Source organism: Cryptomeria japonica, chromosome 6, assembly GCF_030272615.1.
Source record: "Cryptomeria japonica chromosome 6, Sugi_1.0, whole genome shotgun sequence".
In the NCBI taxonomy this organism is placed as follows: Eukaryota; Viridiplantae; Streptophyta; class Pinopsida; order Cupressales; family Cupressaceae; genus Cryptomeria; species Cryptomeria japonica.
In genome coordinates this window covers 444,974,438-444,985,208 of record NC_081410.1, presented here as the reverse complement: position 1 = coordinate 444,985,208, position 10,771 = coordinate 444,974,438, and positions in this window count along the sequence as shown.

Genomic DNA, 10,771 nt, shown 5'->3' with positions numbered 1-10,771 from the left:
ATCATCCCTTTAGTACCCCTTCAATATCTTTGTATTTTTTGTTTGTCATACAATGCTTCCTCATATCTTTGCTCTAGTTAAAAACTTGTCTTTTTTGTGTTCAAGTGAATTCATCTTTTTTAACATATGGCAAAAATGTTTGTGTTGTATTTTTGTGTTCGCCACAATATTTAAGTGTCTATCACAATATTCATGCTTCCATCGTGGTATTTAAACTTTTGTCATGATGATTTTGAATTATTGAAGCTGGAAATTTCATCAAAGTGATGATTTTGTTATTTTTGCAACAAATTCAAATTTCTTTTAAAACATGAGTTTTCCTTTTATTTCTCCTTCAATTTGGTCCAATCTAGACCTAATTTTTATACTTGTCTATCCCTATAGTATTCACAAATAAAATATCCAAATAGATTTATTTGCAAGAATCTGAGAAATTTAATTAGTATAACTAGATTTTGCCATTTTTTTCTTTTAAAAAAATTATTTTTCAACCATCTTTCAAACCAATTGTAATCATTCAGTCATTAGCATTATCTCAATATTTTGATTCAAGCTCTTTCTCAGCATTCCCTTGCCTTGGAGATTTAGCCGCAATTGGCTAACCCATAAGAAGGAGTAAGACAACACGTGAAATTTGAATCTAAGAACTCAGTGCTACAACAATATGCATTACATTTGAAGCATTTGGCTCTAGGTGCGAAGTTTTCCTACTTTAGTAGATTGTATTATTTCCTTTTGTTTGGTAGTAAAATTTGTATATCGTTGTAGCTTAGAATAGATTTGTTCTTTGATTTTTATTAATGTTTTCTTGTATGTTAGATGTTTGTTTATTTCTATTTCATTATTGTTTGTTTTTATTTATTCTACAAGAAATTTTCAATAATATCTTATTCATGGCCTTCAAACAGATTCAACTATTTTCTTGCAAGTAGACTTAGATTTCCTAGGAGGTACTTACCGACAGTATTTTTTAGGAAATATTTATAGATTTCTTAGAGGATTTCTCTTGGAAGTATTCTGGTAACTTCCTCAATGGAAGTAAGATAAATCACCTACAACACTAAAAAAACTTATTATTAGAATAATTCAATTTTCTCGCGACAATTTTGCCCATTAGATCCTTCTAGAAATACCTTCATAGATTTCTCAAATGATTTATTTTGCAAATACTCTAAAAACAATTCTCAATATAAATAAACCATATCACTCACAACATTGAAAACCTTGTTATCAAAATAATTTGATTTTTCCAAGAGGATTTTCCCTCTAGGTTCCATTTGGATATATCAAGTTGTAGATTTCGTAGAGGGGTTTCTTCCAAGAAGATACACAAGAAGACTTTGTGAAATTACATAATAGAATCTTCTAGGAACATGGTTCATTTGAGAAAACTTGCAAAAACTATGTGCAAGAAATGTTTATTGTCAAAAGATTTCATTTAGAAGGATGTGAGTTCTTTATGTTTTTATCTATTTTTTTTGGGTCGATCATTATATATATTTTATTGATAAACAAAAATAGAGTACATCTGATTTAGTATTGTCTATCCATATCATAAAAAATCTTCCAAAAAAAAAACCAATGTTCGAGTGCATGTAAAAACAACCAAACCCTACCCCCGCCTACACCTCGCCATCATTTTGCATCCAAATATACAATTTAATAGTAAAATAAAAAATGATGTCAATTTCAAAACACCCACCAAGCCTTACCCTCGCCTATCGAGATTCTTCTCTATACATCACCGAAACTATATCACTATAATAAACATAAAATTATTCATCTTAAAATTACAGAAACTAACATTTAACAACAAAAAACACAAATTTCTATTACTTTTCACTACTTCGTCACTGTATTTAAGGGTACATTGACCTAGCAGTCTTTCAGCTCAAAGCATGCTTCTGGCTCTTCCTTCATCTTTGCCTCTCACTTTCCTTTGGCATGTTCACGATCCTTCTCCAACAAATAATGGATCAATGAGTCTTAACTGATTAATGCTTCGGCCCTATGCTCATCTTTGTTGGTCCCCTTCGCCTAACGAATGAAAGGCATCAGCGGTTGAGGGGACTCACCCATGCCCTTAGACTCCTTTGTCAACAAAAACCCAGCCCCCGCACTTGCCCTCTCTAGCATCGATTTCAATCCATAGATCTAATCACTCTCCACATAGCCTCTAAGCACCCATTCAACATCCTCTTTCCTCCCAACTTTTAGACCTCACTTTGCCACCATCAAAACAATATCAATATTTGTTCAGTATCTATGCTTCGTCAGCATGAAATCTTCACAAGCAAAACTTCCATGATCTAAATGAAAGTAACATCATCAAATTCAAATAGAGTTTTCATTCTCTTTGTAGTGATTTTGCCCCTAAATGCTAATTGTTGCCTTAGCATTATCAAGGAGAAGGTGGCCTCCATATTGCAACATTGTTGCCACCCATCCTCTTCTATGGGCACCAAATGCTTTCACTGCAGGTTTTATTCTCTCCTTGGCGACCCTTGTCACATTACCCCGCCACCACTACTTTCCATAACTAACATCTGAAAACAACGGTGTATGATTACTCCTTAGAGATCGAGCTCGAGATTGCAAAAATCTTCCACCATACTAGTCAGCATATAATCAAGTTGCATTGCCCATTTGGATAGCATGTTTGCCACATCATTCCTTGATCACCTCACATGCCTAATTTCATACTCTTTAAAAGTACTTAGAAAATGCTTGGCACTGACTATATATTTAACCAAATTTCATGCATGCATTTCACCAAATTTTAATGCATTAATAATTATCAGTGAATCTCCTTCAATGAAATTTTGAGAGACCCAATTTTTTCCCCATTAATTATTACCAGTGAATCTATTGCTTGTGACATGTCATACAACCCTAGATATCTTCTAGCTAAGTATGACATTTGGTTATCATGTAACCTATCAAGTACCATAGACTCGCAATGCACACAATATATACATCACTTTTTCCCAAGCATTTTATACAATAAACACATCCTTAAATGGAATTGCGGATCATTTTTCCACCACTCCTTTCTCAACTTGACTTGACACAGTCAAGACAAAATTGCTCAATTCACATTAAAACTCAATAAACTTGATTGATGATGAAAAGTAAAATAAAAAGAAAATCAATAACTTCACAATAACTCAACCTCTTATATTTTACAAGACCAAACACATTTCAACCTATATAATTTAAGTACTTTTTCTACAAAATTGAAACTAAGAACTTCAAGTCCATGAAAATAAATATATGCAATATAAATATACCTACCGTAGTCACACAAATCTGTCCAGCTTAATTAAATAAATATTCGATATTTATTTGATTAAAAATGCACTAGCCACCAGTTAATTAAATTAATATTTAATTAATTCATCCCCAAACATTCTTCTATTAATTAAATAAATTATTTATTTTATTTTAATTAATTCATTAAATCAAATTCAAATCAATTAAATAAATAAAATCTATTTATTTAATTAAAATCCCCTTTTCCTCTTTTAAATAAATTAAATAAAAATATTTATTTAAATCATTATCCCCACCCCACTTGCATTTTCCTACAAATGCAACTTGCACACATTTATTGAAATAAATGAATTTTTATTTTAATAAAATCCTATTTTCCCTCACCCACCAAATCCACTTGCAAAAATCTAATCCCCTTCTAGATTCTTCTAACCCCTTCCTAATTAGCCTAATCCATCCCCTAATTATTGTCACATTCCTAAGCAAAATGGAGTCACTTCTCAAAGACTTCAAAGTCTTTGAAAAGCATTTAATGCTTTGTGTGTTCAACAAATTAACCCCCAAAGTCTTCCAAAACCACTAATGGCTCTTACATGACCATTTATGGCTCTTACATAACCATTTATGGTTATTTCAAACTTGTCTCCCCAAAACATTTATTGTTTTGACCATATTTATCCATTTCACATTTGCACAAGAGTTTATCCATTGGATAAAAGCTTTATTCTTTAAATAAAGAGATTCAATTAACCTTGACTTTAACTTCCAAAGTCATATCAAGCATTTAATGTTTATTCCCTCCCCTCTCAACCTATCTCACATTGACACTTGTCATCCTGGGATTGGGTTGAAAGCCCTCACATGGATTTGAAATCATTCAATCCTGACCCTTGTTGAGATTGCTCAATCTCAACCATCCATTGCTCCATTTTTCCTATAAATAGAGCCCATTTCTTCATAATCCAGATCCTGAAAACTTGTATGCATTTAAGCTATAGGCATTTTAAGAGAGCATTTTAGCATAATTAACTAATATCTTGTCATTTTGGTTAAAATAGATCATTTTAGCATCAATAGCTTGATATTAGCTTTTCATTTTACATTTGGAGCACAATACTACAATCTCAATCCTCCATAAGCATCCATAGTGCAAAAAGCTGCTGAGAGCTACACTATTTTGGAACTTGGAGAGGAGAGGAACAAGGGAGAAGGAGCTAAGAACATGCTAAGAGGCATTTGGAGATGTCTCATTATCTTTGTTTCATTTGTTAGATATATTAGCATGATTTTAGTGTCTCTCTTGATATGCCTGTTTAGATTAGTTTTTTATTGAATAACACTAACGATTTTCTTTTGTGTCTTGTGTTGTTTATCTTAGACTAACCTTGTCCATTTTGCAGGGCATCACCTACATATAAGTATGTACTTGAACTTTATTTTTTACACAAACATACATATTTATATATATAACATTTCCAAAATAATTCAAACTGAATTAATTATTATCATAACCTAAATTTCTCTATGTTTGAGTTATCTTCAAGAAATGATGATATATAGTAGTAATAATTTCTCATATTGACTTGTAGAACTATCTATATTAACATATAATAATAATGCTAATATATTTTGTTTTGGAATTCAAGCATTAGAACTTTATAAAAATTTTGAGCATTCACTAAATATTCAATTTATTCATTTAAGTATCTAGTAATGTGCAAACAAGGATTAAGTTTTACTTCCCATGTTCACACCTCTGTTTTTTCAAAAAAAATTGCATGACCTTAAATCATTCAAGAGCTAATTTCATTTAATCTTGACTAATGGTTAAATTCTCTATTTTCTTTTTTAGTAAATAAACCTATTTATGTTACAATGGTGTAGAATTCTAATATCATTTTTATGCTTTCAAATAATAAAATAAGGCATGCTTTGATTATCAAAAAAATCTAAATCTTATTCGACAAGATAGAGTTATTCAAGTTTATATGGCAACTAAGATTTTTTTAAATATATTTTTAAAGAATTATCATAGTCAATCTTCCATTGGTCCTAGTTGACTATTATCGTATGTTTATTACCTCTAGTTACAAACTCATCTATAAACTCTTAAGTATAAGTCATATACTCATTTTTATGCATAGCAGTATTGCATATTATGTGACCAATTTTATATAGGTTAGAACCCCCCAACTTAGCTACAAATTGTTGCTCTTGAAAAAAATAAAACTAACGACCTGTGAAACAATCAAGGTTGTAAGATTTGGCTATGAAGGTAGCCACCCAAATCTAGAGGCCAAATGAAATGAACAACAACAAGAGAGATAGAAGTTGACAAGAATAAACTATATTCCTATCAATGATGCAATACAATATGACAAATGTGCATTGGAGACCCCTTGGTTATATAGCTAAGGTGAGTACAAAGGAGTGAATGAGTTAATTTTACAAGTGTCATTATCTAAAGACATGATAACCTAAGTGAAAAACTATCATCCCACCCAAAGTGGAAAAGTGATAGTGTGAGAACGCCGCTAAAGGTATCTATCACCCATCTAAGGTGGAAAAGTGCAATCACGGAAGGTGGATATGATAATGTGATAAAAGCACTAAAGGTGGAGACACCATGTAAAGTGGAAAAGATAACATGACAATGCCACCTAAAGTGGAGATGCTCCAACAAACTCCTATGTGGTCCCTGAGTAAGCTTAAGTGATAGGTAATTAGGATCTAGGTGAGAAATAACCAAGGCAAAACACCTTAATTACACCAACATAATTACACCTTAGAATCTGCTGGTCTAGAACCTTGACTACCACTGGCACCTATACCATCTCCACCAGGATCTCTCCTAGGTCTTGTAACCCCTTGGCTAACGCCCTCTCGCTGAGAACCCCTGCGCCTCGAGCTCTGAACAAAAGACTATGCTCGCCTATATGAAGGTACTGCCTAGAAATACAAACCCCTGTAATAATCTGCTCAGCCAATCTGATACAACATCTCTCTCAATGTCTCATCAAATGGCCCCTAAGATGCAACTTGTTGAAGAGACTGGGCAAGATCCTCGACATGCCCATGCCTCTCTATCTCAGTATCCCACTCAGCAGTGACTATAGCAACCTGTGTTTGTAGTTGTGATATCTGATCCTGTGCTACCTACAACTCCCGCTGAGCTGTATCTCTCTATGCCCGTCTGTATCTTGCTCCGGAGACACCGTAGTGACCTGTCTCTGTAGCTGGGCAGTCCGAGCCTGTGCCTGTGTCAAGTGACCCTGTAGCCTCTATACTGATGACTTTAGAGTTGCTATCAAAGGCTGCTACTGATGTGATGGCACTGATAGGATGGTTGTGAAGGTTGTGGATCCTGACCCACCTGTGCTACTGTAACCTGTGATGGGGCAGCAGGTGGAGGTATACCTATCCTCCTTTGGCTAATCAAAGGTCGCACATCCTCCTCTTCCTCCTCATCCATCCCACCCATCACCTCCTCCCTTGACTCCTTTGGCTCTGTCTCCTCAGATGAACCATCCTCCTCCTCAAACTCCTCCCCCCTACCACCTCCTCTAGTTGCATAGGCCCTCCATGATGAATGTTATGTTGCCATCCTCCTCCTCTGCCAATAACCCAGTGGCCTCACCCTCTATCACCTCCCTCTCCACCCTCATCATCATCTCCTCCACCCTCTCTACCTCAGCCAATCTAACCTTGAGCTCTACCCACACCACCACCTCCCCTACCTCTCCTTCGCCCTCACCTACCACATCGTCGACCTCTAGGCCCTCCCTCATCATCATCATCACCATCATCATCATCATCTACCTCCTCCAAGGATGGTATAGGCTCCCCAAGTTCTGTCAGGCGTGGGAAGGGATGCTCCACAAAATACTGTGCATACTGCTCAGTAATACCTGCATCTGCTAACCCTATCAGTATATCCCACCATACCTATGGAAATGCCTCAAAATCTACCTGTGCTATATCAAAATCCAATCTAAGGCCCCAGTTTGATCTCTCCTTGTGCACTCGGGCATATATGGCTGCACCCTAAGGCATCCCCTGGGTACAACCAAACTGTTGGTACACACATATCAAAATGAATCTCTCAATAACATAGCATAGGGAGTCCTCCCTATCAATTACTTGCTCTGACATAGTACTGGGATCTTTGCAGCATCCTCAGCCTAGCCCTCGTAATCCATGTATGGTCTCCAGATCACTGAATCCATATCATCTATAATCCGCCTCCAGTAATCCAACTTCCCAAGCATGGGCTGGGAAGCTGCCTATCAATACATAAATAAATAGGGTAATATTGTTGGTCATGATCTCTCCACCATGGGATGAATCACTGCTATATGCTCCCATGCCCAAATCTGTAACAATGTGACACCTGTTGCTGAACTCGCACCCCTATCATATACCACTTAGTGGAACTTGTGATACAAATGTGCCAATACACAGATCCCCTAGGTATATCGTGTCTGATATCTCACCATCTGTCAGAGTATCCAACCCCATCCAACTGAGAACCCATGTGATCTCCTATCGGGACAAAGGAAACCACCTATCAACCCTGCTAGTATCAAAGGCAATGGGGCATACTAATCTACCATGTCCAACCATGCCATTGAATATCCATTGAGGTGTGGATCAACAAACACCTCCCACAATGCATCAGTCCCACCCTGCTCCTCCACATCATACTAAACTAACTCACCCATGATGGGAATCCTCAAGATCTTGTAGATGTCCTCTGGCATCACTGTAATCTCTCTTGTTGGCAAATGAAAGGTGTTATGATCATTGTGCCACCTCTTCACCAATGCAGTCAGTAGAGCCCTGTTCTTCTGATAGGAAGGCATGTGCAGGATATGTGATAAACCACATGAAACAATAACCACTTTGCCATCATCAGTCAAGGCTCCTCACATGACCAATGTCTTCGGGTATCGCTCCTGAAGCATCAGTACACCCAATCGAGCCTACATCACAATATCAAACACCATATCAATTCTTTCCATCAAATCGATCAATCAACATGTGTTCATCAAACAATTTTCTATCTACTCAATGTGAGCTCTTAAATACCATTAAGCCCCTATCAGTGACATCCATCACGCTACCATTTTAGAGTTTCGATCTTAAAACTCTTATCAACATGGGAAGGTTCATCTCATCCTATTCTATCAATGAACCTACCAAACTATCAAACCAACCTCTCCTATCAGTGACAACATTCACGATATCATTCGGGAGTTTCGATCATAAACTCTTATCAATCAGGTAGGTTTGTCTAACTATCCTATTAGTGACAATAGTCACGCTATCATTTAAGAGTTTCGATCATAAACTCTCATCAGTCAGGTGGGTTCATTTTAACCTATCGTATCATATCAATTATCCCATATTAGTGACAAAGGTATCTTATATCAAATCAAGGTTCTACCCTATCAACTCAATGACTCATATTGAGATTAGTTCGACCCATATCAACTCTATTGACTCATATCGACAACAACAACTCATATCGACAATAGTGACCCATATCAAATCAAGACCCATATCGACCAAAGTGACTCATATCGACGACTCATATCGAACTTAAACCCATATCAACAATAGTGACCCATACCAAATCAAGACCTATATCGACCAAATTGACTCATATCAATTACTCAAATCGAACTTGAACCTATATTGACATCAATGACTCATATAAACATTTGGACCCAATCTACGACATCATAAACATCTCTAAAATCAATTTGAAACTTGTCAAAAATCTCACAAAAAATCCAAACTGTTGTAAATGCACTAAAACAGTTTACTTATGCGCTAAAACAATGGACAAATGAGCTTCATCATTGGACAAATGTGCTACAACATCAAACAAATGCACCACAGTATCGTACATATTGTTGGCTTCATGATGATTGTAATGTATTTATCACTTGTTGTCATTGATGAAACACTCTCACACACACATATGATTATATTGACTACCGGTATAACTTAATTTGTTTACACTGTCAACCGATATACCTTGTGGTTAATCTCTAACTGGTACTTTATGTCAACCGGTATGTGCATAAGAGACAACATGTGGTTAGACTAAGTCGGCATCAAGTTGAAGATAAAGATGGAGATCAAGCGGAGATTCAAGGACAACGATTTATATGTTTTATTCAAATCGGTATTGATTGTTCCAACCGGTATTTGGTTATTTATGTGATGAGTTACCAACACTGACTACTTGGCGCTCATTTTTGTGATGAGTTATGATCACTTGTCTAGATACACTGCACCTAGGAAATTGTGTTTTGATTTCCTTGGACTGACATAAGATTTGAATGTCTATTTAAAGGCATCTTAGTGAATCATTTGACAAAGATGTTATGTTAGTGATGGTATGCATGAAGTGTAAAAGTTTTTGTTGAAGAGTGATAAGTGTTAAGATGAAGAGTGTGTTGAAGAGCAGTGTTGATTGTGCTTAGAAGGATCTGATCAAGCAAGTATTGTGCTACTCAGAATAGATCAAATCATTCCTGTTGTTTTCTAACCATTACAACAAAATCAAATCCCTTAATCAGGTAAGCTCTAACAAGCTTCAATGTATAAATCCTCTAATAAAGTGATCCATTAGTTTGGATTCTGAAATCCTCCACCGAGGTTACTCCTAACAGGGTATAAGCTTCTAATCAAGCTTTGGGATCTCGAACAAGATTCGCTCCTAGCAGAGCATTTTGTAGACCTTAACCGATCAGTTATCTATTACTGCAGATAGTTAACTTGTGAGTTCCATCTCACCATGGTTTTTACCTATTTGGGTTTTCCACGTATAAACACTTGTGTTATGATGGATGCTTTGCTTTTTGTGGATGTTGTTATATCATTTTGGATTACATGCATTGTGTTTAAAAGCTTTGTTAAGTTCATCTACCGGTTAGTGTTTAAAGTAGTTTGGTTTTTGGTGTCACTGATTCACCCCCCCCCCCCCACCCCTCTCAGTACTTTTCAAGTCCATCAATTGGTATCAAATCCTAACTTCTTTGAAGCCTAACCGCTTAGAAGGGAGACTTGAAACCACCATGGGGGACATGAGCTACTTCAAAATGGCTAGACAACTAGAAGCTAGCATAAATAAGCTTGAAAACCTAAGGGTCAAACTGAAAGCTTCTCAAGTCAAAAGGGGAGATCTAACTGAACAACTATTAGAGATATGTGATAATAGTTCTTCAAATGAAGCCAATATTGATGCTTTAGCAGAGGAAGTTGAAAATTGAAACGGTGAGAAACTGAATCTGAGGAGAGAGCTAGAAGGTCTCACTATTTGCATGAGTTAGGAACTGGAAGCTAGAAGAGCTGCTGAAGATCTTATCAAGGAAAGAGATCAAGAGATTACAAAGATCAAATGGGAAAATGCCACTATGCATGAGCTTTTGATTGTTAAAAGAGAAGAAAAGGAGAACCTGTAGCTAGATCTTGAACTTGCATCATC